Source organism: Tachypleus tridentatus, chromosome 13, assembly GCF_004210375.1.
Source record: "Tachypleus tridentatus isolate NWPU-2018 chromosome 13, ASM421037v1, whole genome shotgun sequence".
NCBI lineage: Eukaryota > Metazoa > Arthropoda > Merostomata > Xiphosura > Limulidae > Tachypleus > Tachypleus tridentatus.
The window spans coordinates 175,680,640-175,698,725 of NC_134837.1; the positions used below are offsets into that span (position 1 = coordinate 175,680,640).

The 18,086-nt window shown below is 36.0% G+C and overlaps 1 long non-coding RNA gene across 1 annotated transcript in view; it reads left to right on the forward strand.

Moving 5' to 3' along the window:
• LOC143238348 (uncharacterized) overlaps positions 1 to 17,267 on the forward strand; it is a 57,598-nt gene extending 40,331 nt beyond the window's left edge. The window contains exon 3 of the long non-coding RNA XR_013020539.1: positions 15,193 to 17,267. This is a non-coding gene — a long non-coding RNA (uncharacterized LOC143238348). The remainder of the gene's footprint in view (positions 1 to 15,192) is intronic.
• The last annotated feature ends 819 nt before the right edge of the window (positions 17,268 to 18,086 follow it).

The window sequence follows — 18,086 nt, forward strand, 5'->3', positions numbered from 1 at the left end:
CTATTATATAAAAACGTGAACATAATTTTGTTTTGTACATGACGTATATTAATACATAATGAAAAATATCCTGTTAGCTGAATTACGATGTCCAGAAAATTGCATTTTTTTACATTTTCATAACAAACTCGTACTTCTGATAATAAGCTTCTGGGCATTAGCCAATTTGAGCTTATAGGCAGTTTCTTTGTCCAGAAACTGTCATTAAATCATTCGTGTAAAAGTGAACGCTTCAATATTCTGTAAGCCCATGCATTTACTTTGCTGAAGGGCAAGAAGAGTTTCTTTGAAAAAATGTGGTATGTCGTCATATGTGAATTTTCAAAGCGATGTTTGTTTTTAATTTGCTAAATTTTTGTAGGTGAATGGGATATGGTAGAGAATAAAGGTATAGTTTGTGCAAATCCCCATATTGAACTGATTAACATTTTAAAGTCCAGTTCCATGTGTCGACAGTTTTAGTTGGCAAGTCGAAATGAAAAAGAATGAATGACACTGCACAGCAACTAATATATATTAGCTGTGTCAAGAATCTTATTACTATATCTGCAGATAAAACAAAGTTATGCATCACGTTCCTACGAAACACATATTCATTAGATTACAACACCTTTGCAAGAAGAGCAAAACGACACAAGGTAACCATAGCAACAGTATATACATTTCTAACTGATGAACCAAAATAGTAGAATCCAGTCGCGTGTTTAATATATACCGAATTCAGTTGTTATCAAGTAAGTATTTTGTGCGTTATATTTAGCTTGTTTATATTTGTAAGCTTTTTTGACATTTCGACGACTTGTTAAAACCGTGCTTTCTTTTAATTTTTTAAACGTTCAGGAGCTTTAAGACTGATAAAATAAACTGTATTTACTCCCGGAATCGGATTATTTCCACTACTTAATACAAAATTATGGTTGATGTCATATAGACATAAAGTAAAAATTATAAAAAACAATAAATTATTAGTATTAAATGCAGTGCTAACATCCTATCATGTTTTTATCGCGTTTCATTACCTTAATAATATCTGTACTTGAACTTCCTTGATAGACTTGCAGATTTAATTATTGTGATTTGCTAGTCATAAACTTAACCGGAATGTTATTAACGTAAAACTCTGAATGCAGCGCTATGAGACCAATGATTTAGCTGTTTTCTCTAGGCCAACAATTCTTACGTTATAGAGAAAGAAGAAAAATATTGCTATTTATTTCCCATGATATTAACTGTACAGCAGTAAACTTTGCTTTAACTCTTCCACACCTCTTCCTTAAGTCTCCTACATAAAATATTTTTCAACCTACTATTTCGTTTGTTGTAGGTAGCAATAATATTACACAAATTATGGATCGTTATGACAAAATTAAGCCTAATTTTAAGCCTATTTCACTTACGAACGTAAAAGTGTTATCACATACCACTTATCTGGCTATCTAATATTAATGAGGATGTAACATTATTACCTGAAATATATCTGTTAAAAACACCATGGTTAAGTATTTACTAGATAAAAACTGCTAGATTACAACCACATAAAAACTGTTAGATTAAATGTTTATGACAAAAACGTGATATAGTGTGTCATAGTGGCCAGAACACGTAACCGCAGTTCTGAATTTTCGTTGAGTCGTATAATTAATTAATGCAAGCTTCACTTAGAAGTTGGTTGTATAAATATATGAACTTGCTCGTTCTTAATTATCTAAGAATGCTACAGTAAACAACAATATCAAAATGAAAAAGTAGTTTTTCAGAGACAAATTTCTGTGAAATTTATATATATAATTACTGTCTTATAGCTATGGACAAAAGATTTGCATCATCTTAAAATTATCTAACTTTCTTCATAGAGTCGAATGAATTTGATGAGTGATGTTATGTTTGAAGGTTGAATGGAAAAATTTAAGGGATGACTTAACCCACCAGCGCTTCACTGTGGCCATGCCTGAAAGTATTAAAGGAGTCTTGAAATCTCATCGAAATACCACTGCTAATACTATGGGTTCTGGTTGACTTTTGCGATATTATATCTTAGTTTTTGTTAATTAAGTAATGTTAAATATAATATCTAAATTACATTCACATTTATATTTTTCATTATCTCCCTTTCTTAAAATTTCACGTTGATATAAACTTTGTGGCAGTAGTCGTAATCGTTTGTGAATTTTAAAAAAATTCAAGTAAAAAACTAAACTATGATTACATCAATGTTAATGCAGCCAAAATGTTTTAAATTAAATTTCTGACAATCTGCTAGTTAATTTCGCTATACGATTTCCTTAAAGGATATTCTCGTTTTGGTGTGTTTGTGGACATGATCACCCAAACATGCTCGCTCTTTTAGCCGTAGAGGTGTCATAATGTAACGGTAAATCCCATTATTCGTTGGTAAAAGAGTAGCCCAGGAGTTGGCGGTGGGTGGTGATGACTAGCTGCCTTCCCTGTAGTCTTACACTGATAAGTGTACGATGGGGGCGGAATGCCCCGTCTTGCCCGTTCATAAGAGCACGCGTGTTTGTAGATGATTCGTTTGCTTTCTGAACTCTTATCTAACTTCTCAATTATTTGTTTGGTTTTATATTTTCAGTCAATAACTGATTTTACACTTTTGAAGTTTGCGTTTCAGTTGTCCTAAACTATTTTGTGTGAAAGTGCGTAAGAGTAGCGATTTTTACGAAATATTTCAATTCTTAGTCAGAAATTATAAGTTATGACTTTTGTTTTCAGAAACAAGTTATAGCCTTTATCTCTGCCATGTTGGTTTCAAGGACGTCTAGTTGTTTAACCAAACCTGTGACTTACTTCTAGTTTTAACACTGAAGGGATGAGTTGCTTCTCGGAAACGCGACGTGACCTAGTTCTTGTTGGTCAGTACGGGAGGCCACAAGATTGTTAAACAGAGGCCGAAAATGAAATGTGCTCCAGAGATATTTCTATCCAATGGCTTAGAACTGTTGGCTGCAAACACAAGTAGTACAAAAAAAGGAAATGTATCATGCTAGGTATCTAGAAACATTTGTACGCTTATACATCTGATCTTTAGAACGGAAGAGTGAAAACATACAGAGCCTTGGAAAATCATTGAAAATGTAACGTTTTGGTTCTACATCATACGAAGCGATTTAAAACTTGTGATTGATTTGTACTATTGTATTAATTAGTTAATATGCATTTAATTAATTTGTTGCGTTACTATGTCGCAAATGTCCCTTTTTGGTTACTTTATTAGTTAAATAACCTTATATTGGGCGTGTTAAAATTATTTGCTCCAGTTGCACAGACACAGAAATTTGTGCGTCAGTGTTAATGAGAAAAAAATGTATTAATTAATTTTCATCTCTTGCTGTCCTAGTTACTTCTTCGACTTTATAAACATCATTCACGCATGATGACTGACCCCACCTAGATTGTTGGGTTTTGGTTTGGTTTGTTTTGAATTTCGCGCAAAGCTACACGAGGGCTATCTGCGCTAGCTGTTTCCTAATTTTGCAGTGGTAAGACTAGAGGGAAGACAACTAGTCATCACCGCCCACCGCTAACTCTTGGGCTACTCTTTTATTAACGAATAATGGGATTGACCGTTACATTATAACGTCACGGTTAAAAGGGCGCTCATGTTTGGTGTGACGGGGATTCGAACCAGCGACCTTCGGATTACAAGTTGAGTGCCTTAACCACCTGGCCATGCCTGGCTCAGATTATAGGGACTTTGGGTTTGGTTTGTTGTGAAATTCACGTAAACCTACACGAGGACTGTTTACGAGTGGAGGATGGTAAATTTTTTTACAAACGAATAGTCACAATATAACCCCCCCCCACAACGGATGGGATTCGAACTCTCAACTGTCCAATTACGAGCCGAGCACCCTAATCACTAGGTCATGGGAGTTTAAGGTACAACCACACTTGTTAAGAGTTCTTTAACATGGCTGATTTCTTTTATTGTTTCAGGCATATCGCTACACAGTAGGCTACCTGTGCTTTGCCCATGGCGAATACTCAAACTCTCTTTTTAATTTTATAAGTTCTCGTAGATGTCACTGAGCAACCGGTGGGGGTGGAGCTCAAATTTGGAGGCATAAAGATTATGAGATATTATGGATTGCAGTGAAAACTCCTCTGTTATAAACCACATGTGGTAAAAGGGACAGTTATTTGTGCATTCTTTTAGAGTTTGTTGTCTGTCTTCTGGCCCGGCATGGCCTAGCGGGTAAGGCGTGCGACTCGTAATCCGAGGGTCGCGGGTTCGCGCCCGCGTCGCGCTAAACATGCTCGCCCTCCCAGCCGTGGGGGTGTATAATGTGACGGTCAATCCCACTATTCGTTGGTAAAAGAGTTGGCGATGGGTGGTGATGACTAGCTGCCTTCCCTCTAGTCTTACACTGCTAAATTAGGGACGGCTAGCACAGATAGCCCTTGAGTAGCTTTGTGCGAAATTCCAAAACAAACAAACGTCTGTCTTCTAAAATGAAATATATTTAAATTACTATCATAGTGATATCATCATACAGGTGTGAGATAATAATGTTCTTAGAAATGTCAGCAATATGATTTATTTGATACTATATGAATTAAAAGTATAAACACAGTGACTTCTGAGAGAAGGACTATCAAAAATAAACCAGTTAAGAACTTAACTGTTTGTTTATTGTTAAGCGCAAAGCTACGTAATGACCTATCTCTGTTGTGCCCACCACGTGTGTGTGTCAAAACGTGATTTTTAGCGTTATAACATAAGGCATCATATAACATAAACCTGTTACTTAGAAAAGTAAACTCATATGAGTGTGAGCTCGATGACAGATATCGTAATAAAAAGATAATGTTGAACGAACTCGGCAATCAAGTGACGGGTAGAGACAAATTGTAACTATATATATCAAATATTCACAGCTTCTGTTGACGTCGCCAGCATGATATTAGTAACTTGAAACAGTTTGGTTTGGTTTGAATTTTGCACAAAGCTACTCGCGGGCTATCTGTGCTAGCCGTCCCTAATTTAGTAGTGTAAGACTAGAGGAAGGCAGCTAGTCATCACCACCTACCTCCAACTCTTGAGCTACTCTTTTATCAACGAATAGTGGGATTGACTGTCATATTATAACGCCCCACGGCTGAAAGGGCGTGCATGTTTGGTACGATAGGAATGCGAACCCGCGACCCTCAGATTACGAGTCGCACGCCTTAACACGCTTGGCCATGCCGGGCCTAACTTGAAACAGACTTGATACCATTGAGCGGGCGTGGCCAACGATTAGTGTCCCTGAATTAAGCTGTGAATCCAAGGAGTGCGCAGTTTTTATGTTGTTATTATTTCAGCAACGAGACGAAAAATGGGACTCCTTGAATTTATAGAATATATTTACTGCCTAATCTCTGGTTTACCAGTTCAGAATTAGGGTTTTAATTTCACGCAAAGGTATACGAGGGCTATTTGCACTAGCCCTCCATAATTTAGCAGTGAAAGATTAGAGGGAAGATAACTAGTCATCACCACCCACCACCAACTCTTGGGCTTTTCTTTTACCAACGTCACATTATAACGCCTACACAGCTGTAAGAGGGAACATGTTTGATGGAACGTGGACTTTAAGACGCGACTTTCAGATTGCGTGTTAATTGCCCTAACCACCTAACTGGACACTTTACTTATTGTTGTCATATGTCCGAAGTAACCCATTTAAATCACCTTATGATTTGTAACTTAGGGCGAAATCTTACTATTTTGGAACTAAAATGAGAATACACCGCGGGTTCCTGAAAGTTATCACGGTAGCCATAAAATATTTAAACTACACACAATATTAACAAAAGACAAGCTCATAGACGTGTCCCGTGGTTGTTACTAGCTTGAACCTTCACCTTGGAAATTTCATAGACATTAACTCTCATCACCTTCGATTAAATGTCAAATATTAAATTCTCGATTTTTGGGGGGTTCCATAGGAATCCTAGCTAAAACATTGTTCATAAATGTAAACAGTTAGCTAATAATAATAAAGAAGTGTTTACATTGTCATACATGATGGACTTTAGCTTCGGTACCAGTAGAACATCGTCATACATGATCGTCTTTAGCTCCGGTATCAATAGGACATTGTCATACATGATTGTCTTTTTATTTCGGTACCATGCGCCATAAGGACGGCAAGCTATTGACGACCAAATGTAGCAACAGTAAGTACTGTCGCTAAAGAAACCATAAGAAATTTGTGATAATTACAAATTAAATTTATGTCGGAAAAGCCGTGCCTATTTTGCATTAGTATTGAAGAAACCGAAAGAAGTTTGTAATAATTACATTTTTTTTTTTTTGAAAAAGCAGATACTATTTTGTATGTAAAACTCGTAAAATTACATGTATTGAGATTCTAATACACATGCATGATCATACACACCGACTACCAGTAAATAATATGCCCTGCATGGCAAGGTGGATTAAGGCGTTCGACTCGTACTCTAAGTGTCACGGGTTCGAATACCCGTCGCACCAAACATGCTCACCCTTTAACCGTGGGGGCGTTATAATGTGACGGTTAATCCCACTGTTCTTTGGTAAAAGAGTAGCCCAATGATGACTAGCTGCCTTCTCTCTAGTCTTACACTGCTAAATTAGAGATGGTTAGCGCAGATAGTCCTCGTGTAGCTTTGCGCGAAATCCCAAAACAAACGAAACAAAAACCAGTAACGAAATAGATGCCCACTTCAGATATCATGTAGCTTTATCAAATGAACAAAACTGAAGCAAGACTTACAACATCACTAGCAGGATTCAGTGAACTCGTTTTAAAATTTAAGGCTAAAACACGGTTATATTTCGTAGTTGCAGGATCTGAAATCTGGACTCTGGGATTGCACTGTACTCTTAGATAAGACACTTTGAAGAGGGTGTCCCTAAAAGTTGGCCGTTTGGGATAGACCACACATACTCAATAGAAATTACATCGAAAGACTGGCTTGACCACAAGAAAGTGGTAACTTAGTCAGGGCGTTGTTAGTGGAATAAGTAAATAAAGAAACCTTCGAGAGTTGGAAAGTATTACTAACGGCGACTTTCCCTTCACAAAAACGCTTCCTTTAGCCGCTTAGATGATACTCCAGTTGTAATTTGTAGCAGCTTGTAGGCAGTTCCAGAAAAATTCTTTGGAGAATAGATTTATTCCCAAAAGGCATAATAGTGTGATGCTTCAGTATTGTATTGCCTGGATTGAGGAGTGACTCCTGTGTCTAGCTATTTTTGCCATTATAATCTATGTTATCAATACAAAATCTCTAATGGTTTTAGGGCACACTTTCACCCGTCCTTCAACAATATCAACTATTTAGCGCTGTCCATTCTCCACACTTTTCATTGTTAGTCTGATTACTGTGGACAGAGGTGTCGCGAGTAACACAACGAATTATAGCTGGCTCTGAACACCTTCCCATTGTCCATCTGTACCACCTCGAGACAATACAGGTAATTATCAGAATCTTTCTTTCGTGGTATGGTATCAGCATTCTGTGATCTTTATCGAGCCATAATTATATTGATATGTCGCAGTTATTTACGTGTAATGTCTTATAGATGACCATTTGTATTTTCAGGGTGGGACTGTATATATATATATATATATATACTTAAGTTGCCGCTTTTTGATGTTAGCGTGATAAAAGTAATCGAATTTGAAGCTTTTTTGTTTTCTGTAAAATATCCAAAGAATATAAGTGCACTTGCTGATTTTGAAGGTAACTCGTTTTTCCTTTGTGGTTACTGGCTGTACTGTACGCAGTTTACTTCCAAAAATAACGAAATGATTCAAAAATTCAAACAGCCAGTGGTAACAAAATGCCAGTTTCGTTCCTAAAGCATGACGCGTTGCGTGTGCGACTTTTTATAGTTACACATGGACTTCCGATGAAAATTAACGCTAGTGCGCGAGGTTTGTTTAATTTACGGCTGCGTGGTTGTTTCCGTTCACGTTGTTATAAAGAACTCGAATGAGATCTGCAAAAATAAAGACTAGTTGCTGTGGGAAACAGTTATTGAATACACTACTAAGTGTATATCACACCAGCCGTGTAATCAAATTAATGTTCTTCATGCTAATAGTGTAGTATTCATTCTTGTCTATTTCCCAGGCGCCTTTGAAAATGTTGGTTATTCTGACTAGTGTCACCGGCGAGGCCTAGCAGATAGAGTATTTTGTGAATTCAAAGGCTTGTGATCTAATATTCAGTACTACAAAAAAACGTTCCGCACTTATGGGGACGAGCGGGCATCCATTATACGAGTGACGGTAGAAATCTACCATTCCGTTACACAAGAGTTAACCCAAAGTCGGCGCTATAGACTAACTAGCAATCTTCCCTCAAGTCTGTCAGATTAAAGCTAGAGAGGAATAGCGCAGAGAAGTTCGTGTGTGTCTTTGTGCAAATATCCGGAACAGTTTAAGCAATGTCTTATTTAAAACCACAAATCATTTCTACCAATAATCCCTATTACAAAGTAGATAATATAGTAAAAGCTAGTCTCATAAATAGAATGTTGTTTTAAAGTAGAGTCGATAAAATAAGTTCAGGGGCTAGATAGATTTTTTCAAGTAACACTGAATTAAAATATTATTATATAAAACGAAATTATAATAAACTGTACTTTCATGAGAAATTCCTAAAGTCACTAATCGAACACACTCGAAGAACACACGTGATCCACGGTCGATCTTGTCTCGCTTTGGTTTTAATGACTCACGCCAGATTTTATCAAACGTTTGTCATAAACTCTAATAAATATTATTTCTTGCACCTCACCCTCTTTTAATTTTAAATGTGTAAAAGAATGAGTTAAGTGACGATATATAACACTTTTTCGATACGCATTAAATATCTATATGTGTTATAGTAATTACTTATTATTTTCATCGAGAGAAAATATATTAAACATTTAATTTTGCTTTGTTACACCGTTTTCTGTTTGGGAAATGCTGACTTATTGTTATTTTTCTTACAGTCGATTTAATCAAATGAGGTTAATTAATTACTGCCACCTTGGTCTGGCATGGCCAATTGGGTTAAGGTGTTCGACTCGTAAACTGAAAGTCGCGGGTTCGAATCCTCGTCGCACCAAACATGCTGGCCCTCTTAGCCCTGGGGGCGTTATAATGTGACGGTCAATCCTACTATTTGCTGGTAAAAGAGTAGCCCAATAGTTGACGGTGGGTGGTGATGACTAGTTGTCTTCCTTCTAATCTTACATTGCTAAATTAGGGACGGCCAGCGCAGATAGCCCTTGTCTAGCTTTGCGCGAAATTGAAAAACAAACAATACTGCCACCTACTGGACTGAAGTGTCTATTCATAAAAATTTTCAACTTCTATTCTCCAACAGATCTATGCACTTTAATTGAAAACTGACACAGAGTTATAAATGTCCCACTGTTAGCGTCACTAAGTTTTTTAAATACTTCTTGACTTAATATATTTAGTCAATCATTATAAATTTTCCAAATTCACTGATATAATTTCTACAGTATGCTGTATAATGTTTAGTCAAATCAGCTCAACTCCATCTCTCTCATCTTCTATCTTTCAATTAGATGTAAATATTTATTCATTCCAGTGTCCAATTCTTAATCTACTTATAACTGCTTCCTTTTTTTTTAAATTTTATCTTATAAAATCGGAACCTTCCTCACGTTGGATTAATGAATTAGATATATCCTGCCATCTACAGACGTCTTTCGAGGGTCGTCTGAACGCTTAAAGTTCAGTATTTTTACTTCAGCAAAAACTATCTTGCTGACATCAGACACTTTTCGAAAACTGGACAGCTAACAAGTCTACTCGTGTTATTATAAACACACTCTAAGTTCTACATGAAGAGAAATTAAAATACTATAAAAAGCACTTTTTAATAAACATTTTTTTTAGATCTCTATATTCGATTGATATTCACTATAACTTACAACCTTTTATTTTCTCCCAAACGACTAATTATAAGGAGTAATATCATCTAGTTGATTTTTCAAAATACAGAATTAAATCATCGAATCAAGGATGCTCTTAATGATGAGAAACCCGTTTGTAATAAAAACGTATCTCAGAACGGCTGGTATGGGGATTAACACTTTTATTGATAAGCAGAGAACAACGTTTCACCCTTCCTGGACCCGGCATGGCCAAGCGTGTTAAGGTGTTCAACTCGTAATCCGAGGGTCGCGGATTCGAATCCCGGTCGCACCAAACATGCTCGCCCTCCCAGCCGTGGGGGCGTTATAATGTGACGGTCAATCCCCCTATTTGTTGGTAAAATAGTAGCTGCCTTTCCTCTAGTCTTACACTGCTAAATTAGGGACGGCTAGCGCAGATAGCCCTCGAATAGCTTTACGCGAAATTAAAAAAAAAACAGCAACGTTCCTAGGTCATCTTCAGGAAGGTAACGTTGTTCTGTTCTCTGCTTATCAATGAAAGTGTTGATACCTATACCAGTTGTTCCGAGATACAAATCAAGGATGCTATTTTGTTATATGAGATCCTAAATTGCTAGTAGTACAAAAATTATATAATTCTTTTTTCTAGTGCTTTGGTCTATGTCATTTAAATTTCTTCATCCTGTGACAGTAAGAATGTCAACCAAATATTTTGTGTTATATCTGTAGAAAAAGTCCCCTTCTTGTGGAGAACGAACTTGGTGTCGTGAAAGAAGAACGATCTGTTTATATAGAAAGGAAGTCGTTGTCGTTATTTTTTTTAATCAAAAGATTTTTAGGAATGCAGTCTCTAATGGTTCTTCTAGGAATATTTTTAAAGGTGGGGAAAAGGATTAAACTTTATAAATGTTACTAATCGTATATGCTAATGAACCATTTAGAGGAGAATGTAGTCTATGAAGAAATATAATTTTGTGTGTCTTTCACTGATGGAGAAATAGATTGTGACCAAAGCTCTCTCTGTAGCCATACAGCTTTCAACAAATATTGCTCTGTTTACAGTGTAATGTTTTATGGAGATTATTATAGTTACTATAAGAGGATCTTCACGTCTGTTATGGCTAAAGGTACCTATACTGTATCGTTGTAATTAACATAGGACTATTATACGTAAAGAATATATATATATAAATATCTGCCTTCAAGATTAGGAATTGTACGTTTTTCGCGCACTCATTAAGCCCTTACTCAATTTTTGTTTTAATTAAATATTTATATTCTATAGCTGAAATGTAATAGGACAAAATATTAAACATTTGTATGCCTTGAATGATGAATTTGCGATTTCGATTAGGTTTAAAACAAAAATTCAACTTTTTGCAACTTTCCCTTCGTGATAGCCTCCTAGTGGCTCAGCGGTATGTCTGCGGACTTACAACGCTAAAAACCTGGTTTCGATATTCGTGGTGGGCAGAGCACAGAGAGCCCATTGTGTAGCTTTATACTTAATTCAAAACAATCTTCATGATGTTTGTATCCTTAACATTAATTTTGCTGTGTAAAGATATTTTATACTATTGTTACAGCGGGCCCAGCATGACCAGGTGGTTAAGGCACTCGACTCGTAATCTGAGGGGCGCAGGTTCGAATCCCTGTCACACCTAACATGTTCGCCCTTTCAGCCGTGGGGGCGTTGTAACGTGACGGTCAACCCCATTATTCGTTGTTAAAAGAGTAAACCCAAGAGTAAAATCATCACCCACCGCTAATTCTTGGACTAATCTTTTACTAACGAATAGGGCCTGGCATGGCCAGGTGGGTTTCGACTTGTAATCCGATGGTTACGGGTTCGAATCCCCGTTGCACTAAACGTGCTCGCCCTTTAAGCCGTGGGGGCATTATAATGTTACGGTCAATCCCACTATTCGTTGGTAAAAGAGTAGCCCAGGAGTTAGCGGTGGGTGGTGATGACTAGATGTCTTCCTTTTAGTCTTACACTGCTAAATTAGGGAGAGCTAGCGCAGATAGCCCTCGAGTAGCTTTGTGCGGAATTCAAAAACAAACAAACAAACAAACAAACGAATAGTGAGATTGATCAAACGTCATAATGCCCCCACGCCTGAAATGGCGAGTGTATTTGATGCGAAGGGTATTCGAACCCATAACCCTCAGAGTACAAATCGAGTGCCTTAAGCACTTGGCCATGCCGGGCCTTGATTATGAAAAAGTAGGGAAATAATTAATAGTTGTCTTTCTCACCGCGTTATGAAAGTGTGAGGAAAGAGTGAAAAGTTTTATTTCTTAATAGGATAAAGTGTGACGAAAGAATTAAAAGATTTATTTATTTTCAGATTACTAAAGTTTCAAAAGGAGTAAAAACTTTATTTCTTACCAAGGTATTACGAAACACTAACCCTATATGTAAAATTGCTTCAAGAATATCAGAAGTAGCGCGTATAATATGATTCTGTACATTCGTAAAATACGTTTAGTACGCATGCACAAACTATTTGTCATCCACCTTAAAAGAAAACAACCAGAAACAGTAGAACAATTTATTTCAATATCAGCAATTATCTCAGTTTTTTCCTATAGTCATCGTTGTAAAACATTTACTGAAGGATAGAAAGATAACTAGGTTAGTGGATGGTATTTCGTGAGATTTTAAAATCTGAGTTAAAATGACAGAAGTTCACAAATTGTGATTTTTAAGGACGACACACAAGAAGTCCATTAATTTGAAACTGACCAGTCAGTCGTCTACATGCCGCTAAAGTGTAGGTTTTGTTCGGACTATCTGTGGCTAATAGTATTTAAAAATATATGTTAATTATAACTACATACGAAATAATTCGCTCCGACGTAAACGATTACACTTTTGTTTTGAGCACATATCTTGACACTCCCCAGTGGCATAGCGGTATGTCTGCGGATTCAGACTACTAGCAATCGGGTTTCGATAACCGTGATGGGCAGAGCACAGATAGCTTATTTTGAAGCTTTGTGCGTAATTCTAAATAATAAACATATCTTGACCTTTCTTTTGCATTTGGTAATGTTGATAATGGTGCAGCTTCGTTTCGCATATACTACGTTAACCAAACTATAGCGAGGGTCGCGGGTTTGAATCCCAGTCACACCAAACATACTAGCCCTTTCAGCCGTGGGGGCGTTATAATGTTACAATCAATCCCACTATTCGTTGGTAAAAGAGTAGCTCAAAAGTTGATGATGGGTAGGGATGACTAGCTGTCTTCCTCTAGTCTCACACTGCTAAATTAAGGACGGTAGTGCAGATAGCCCTCATGTAGGTTTGCGCGAAATTCAAAACAAACCAAATTATAGAGTTTGTTCTGATATGAAGAACAAGAAACTTCCAAATCCATTCATCTAATGCTTTAGTAAATAGAAACGATCTAGTAGATTTAGATGTTCTCCCATGTTCTAACGTAAGAGTACCTCATAAGTATTCTAGTGAGTTTTGATGTGCTATGTTATTAAAGTCTATGAACTTATATTTTAGGACAAGAATACGATATAACAGTCGTCCATCAAGGTTCCCGCGACTCGGTCTCAAGATAACAAAGCTAGTATAAGTGAAGTAATAATAATAAAACATAATAATAAATAATTTCGTGTTATTAATTCTTATTTTAAAATCTTCATTTCTTAAATGTTTAAGTAAAAAATTATAATAATTACAATTCACTATGTGTATAATATAATATTTTCTCTTTTACTTTCACTCATATTTTCAGAATTATTTGCTAATATTACATTCTTTAAGCAGACAACAAACAGAATAATCTGGAGATATTAAACGCCACCTATATTTGACGTAAAATATTATATTGCACAGTCAACGCATAAAACTTTGATTTATCGAAATGTTTCCGTTTTTTGTAACAATGACCGGAATCGATATAAAACCCATAATATCAAATACGAAAAATTACCCCATTACGTAATTTGCTTCATGGATTTAACATACGAGCGATATCGCCTTAGAAATGTTGCTTCCACTTCCTGCGTTTAGCGCTCTCTAACGGCTAACTAGGGAAAGTTGACTAGAAGATAATGTCAACCAAATTCTGCAATGAACGGTCGCTTACAAAATAGCATAAAGATAAAAACTAAATTCTTCACTACGAGTGCGCCATTTCCACTTCAGCGAGTAGAAACAACTCCTTTAATGAACAAATTGTAATTAATAAAAGTACATGCTGATAACTTTAAAGTTAGAGCTAATATTAAATAGCAATGATAATTATATAATGTTTCACCTTCTTTCAGGTAAATCTTTTCTTTATGGACTTTATTAACATAGTAAAACACTTAGTTATTAGTTGTGTTAAAAATACCTTAAAATTATAATTTTTTTTTCCTTAACTGTATTTTTAATTATCATCTGAGAACTGTTTGAAATAAAAGGAAAACTTACTAGTACTCACTTAAGTCAGTCACCATGTATTTATGTATATATACATTTGAAATGCTGCTGGTGTGAGTCGGTTGCTTATGGATTTTTAAAAATAAATAGCTTAAAACAATTGATGCCGTATTTTATTGTGCTATGTAGTATCTACGAGTCGACCTCCAGTGGCATAACAGTAGGTCTGCGGACTCGCACCAATAAAAACGAGGTTTCGATATCCGGTGGGCAGAGCACAAATAGCCCATTGTATAGTTTTTTACTTAATTTCAAACAACCCAAACTTTACGAGTCGCCTCTCAGTGGCATAGAGGCATGTCTGCAATCTTACAACGTAAGAAACCGGATTTCGATACCCGTGATGGACAGAGCACAGACAGCTCTTCGTGCAGCTTTGTGTTACACACAAACAAACAAACTCTACAAATTGTATTCTTGTTCCTGTTAGTTTACCCGGAAATAAAATTGTTTAGTTCGTGAAAAGGAAGAATGAAAACAACTAGCAGACGAAAGGCATTTGTAAGTAGAATGCTTAAACGTGCTTAAGCAAGATGCATTGAGTTTGTTTATGGGAAGCAAACACCTAGAACGGATTCTTGATATTGTTTTTTTGTTGTTAGTAAAAGTGGTTTTAAACCTGTTTGAATAAATAAGACGACAGACCTATTATTCAAAATATTGAAGGAATGTTTATTTAAAGATTTATTTACGTACTGTTTGACAAGCAGCGATTGATGAGATAAACATTTTCAAAGCATATTTCTATTGATGTGTGAAATGTTTGGAAGGGGCGTGACGTAGTTGTTAATGGGCGCGGAAACGTTTTACTTTTGTTCTTTTTTCTTTTCAGATACAACTGGAGTTGCGAGTGCCTTATAACAAAGAGTTATGGTCAAATCCTACTATTCGGACAATTAAGAATACTCCAGAAATTGGCAATAGAAGCTGCTGAATAGATCTGCACGAAAATTCTGAAGCAAGCACACAATCTGTAATTTGTGTTTAAACGTTTTCTGTGCCAATAACTCATTTTATTACTATATCTGAGAACTACTATATCCACATGTTGATTAGGCTTTAAAAAAAAAAGTAATTGGTCTGTTACGTAATTCACTTTATATGATCTATTTTTTAGTATTTCGGATTTTCGAGAAACCTATACAAAAATAAATAATATTAGTGAAATACACCTATATATATATATATCACTCCCTTGCTGGTACAGCGGTAAGTCCACGAATTTACAACGCTAAATTCAGAGGTTCGATTCCCGTGGGTGAACTCAGCAGATAGCTCGATGTGGCCTTACTATAAGAAAAACACACATACACACGCATGTATATATAAACTGCTCCTGTTGCATATAACCATATATTTTGAATTTATTCGATATACAAAATTACTGCTGCATGTAATGGTGTATTTAAGAAAAACAAAATATTTTCTGTAAATAAGCTGCATGTGAACACAAACTACGTTGTTGAATCTTTATAATACACCAGAACTTCGTCGTTGAAGTTTTTTTGTTATACCAGTATTATTTTCTTTGATAAATTGTTCAGGAAATGTACTCAGCAATTAGAAATATTTTATTGATTGAATTAACTTTATACTTTTAATTTATTATCGATATCCTTTCTAGACTAATATATTTTGGTATATGTATGAAGACTTGTTGTCATACCCTTCTCCAAGCGAAGGTTTAGCCCCTTTTCCCACCTTTCACAAATAATGCCTGTCCTCGATCATTGGACCTAGTCTTAAGGCCATAGGCGTCCCCTCCCACCATAACAGACGCCAAATTTTCTGTTTTATTTCTATTCTTCTGAACATTCTGAGATCTAATCTAGTATATTTCGCATGCCAAGCAAACATGCTAGTATATTACTTCCCCTTTCACAAGTAATCCTTGTCTATGGCCTTATCTCAGGGTCGTGGGCTCGCCCTACATTAGATGCTATTTGAGCCAAAGAGTTAACACTGTAGCTACTGCTAGATAAACACTTTTTAACAATTCTAGCTACGCGAATTGCAGTAAAGCATTTACTTTGCAACTACGTGCATGAAAGTAGCATTTAATAAGAAATGGTTGAAACAAATATGGTTGATATTTATTATGCATCATTTAGACAGGGGGAGTTTAAATTTGAAACATGGCCAATATAATCATTTATTTTTGCTTTGTTTAGGATCATTACTATATACGTTTATCATTCTATTCTATAGAGACTTAAGGCATTTATTTTAAAATTACCTAACCTCTAATGGTTCAGTTCTAAGTCTAAAGGCTTATGTCGCTAAAATCCGGGTTTCGACATTCGTGACGGGCACAGCACAGAGAGTCCATAGTATAGCTTTGTACTCAACAATAATAAAAAAAAACTAATATGACTTGTTACAAGAACTTCTCTCTACTAACCGACATTATTCCAACAGCGTTTATAATGAGAAACTGTAATTATTCTAAGCATTGGTTAAAACTTAATATCACTTAAAAAATAGTTGTATAACATTTATGTTCTTGTCACTCCTGTTGTTTTTATTTTCTCAAGGTACAAAGATGTAAAAAACACACAAAATATTAATGTTAAGTTTCTATTTTTATATTGTCATTTATAACCACGGGTGTCCGTATGGAGGACAAGGGGAACTTGTGACCCATGAATTATCAACTTTGTGTTTCCTTAGTTATAGGTTTGGTATCATTTTGTCATCCTGACCGCACATCCTTGTAATATAACCTTCGAACTTACATGTTTCTAACGATATAATTTTAAAACAAAGAACCGTTTAAATAAATTATTTAGCTAAATTTGATTTTCCTTGGATCATATATTTTTGTGTAGTTTTCTCATTATTTTATTAGTTTTGAAGTAAGTCTATTGCAAAATGACGATAATAAAACAGCTAATTTTATTGTTACAATGACCAATCTTCCATCCAAACAAACTTTTTTATAAAATACACAAAATTATAGAGGTCTTTTTAGGAATGTTTTTTTATGTATTTACATGTTAGAACATGGACTGTATTATTGAACACAGAGGGGTATTTAATTGACTATGCTGCGTATTTTGTAATACAAACGATGAAATCCGTAAACTCTGCTTGAGGAGAAATTCGATGTTTTTGCTAGAAACTCGATTTTAACCTTATAAACCCTCAGACGTACCCTGATCAGTTACCTGGGGGATTGTTTATGGGTTTTTTTAATTTTCCGCAAAGCTACACGAGGGCTATCTGCACTACCCGTCCCTAATGTAAGACTAGAGGGAGGGCAGCTAGTCATCACCACCCACCACCAACTATTGGGCTACTCTTTTACCAACGAATAGTGTGATTGACCATAATATTATAACGTCCTCACGGCTGGAAGGGCGGGCATGTTTGGTGTGACGGGGATTCGAACTTGGGACTTTCAGATTACGAGTCGAGCGCCCTAACCGCCTGGCCATGCTGGACCTACCTGGAGGAAGGGATAAATTAAGTGATGTTTGTGTTAAGTTAACGTCTCCATGCGCTTATCTATTTGTATATGTTTTGTGTTTATTAACTATATTTCGCGATACACGTACGCATGCTCGACATGACCAGGTGTTTAGGGTGCTAGACTTCTAATCCGAGGGTCGTGGGTTAGAATCTCCATCACACCACGCATGCTCGCCCTTTCAGTCGTAGGAGCATTATAATGTTACAGTCAATCCCACTATTCGTCGGTAAAAGAGTAGCCCAATAGTTAGTGGT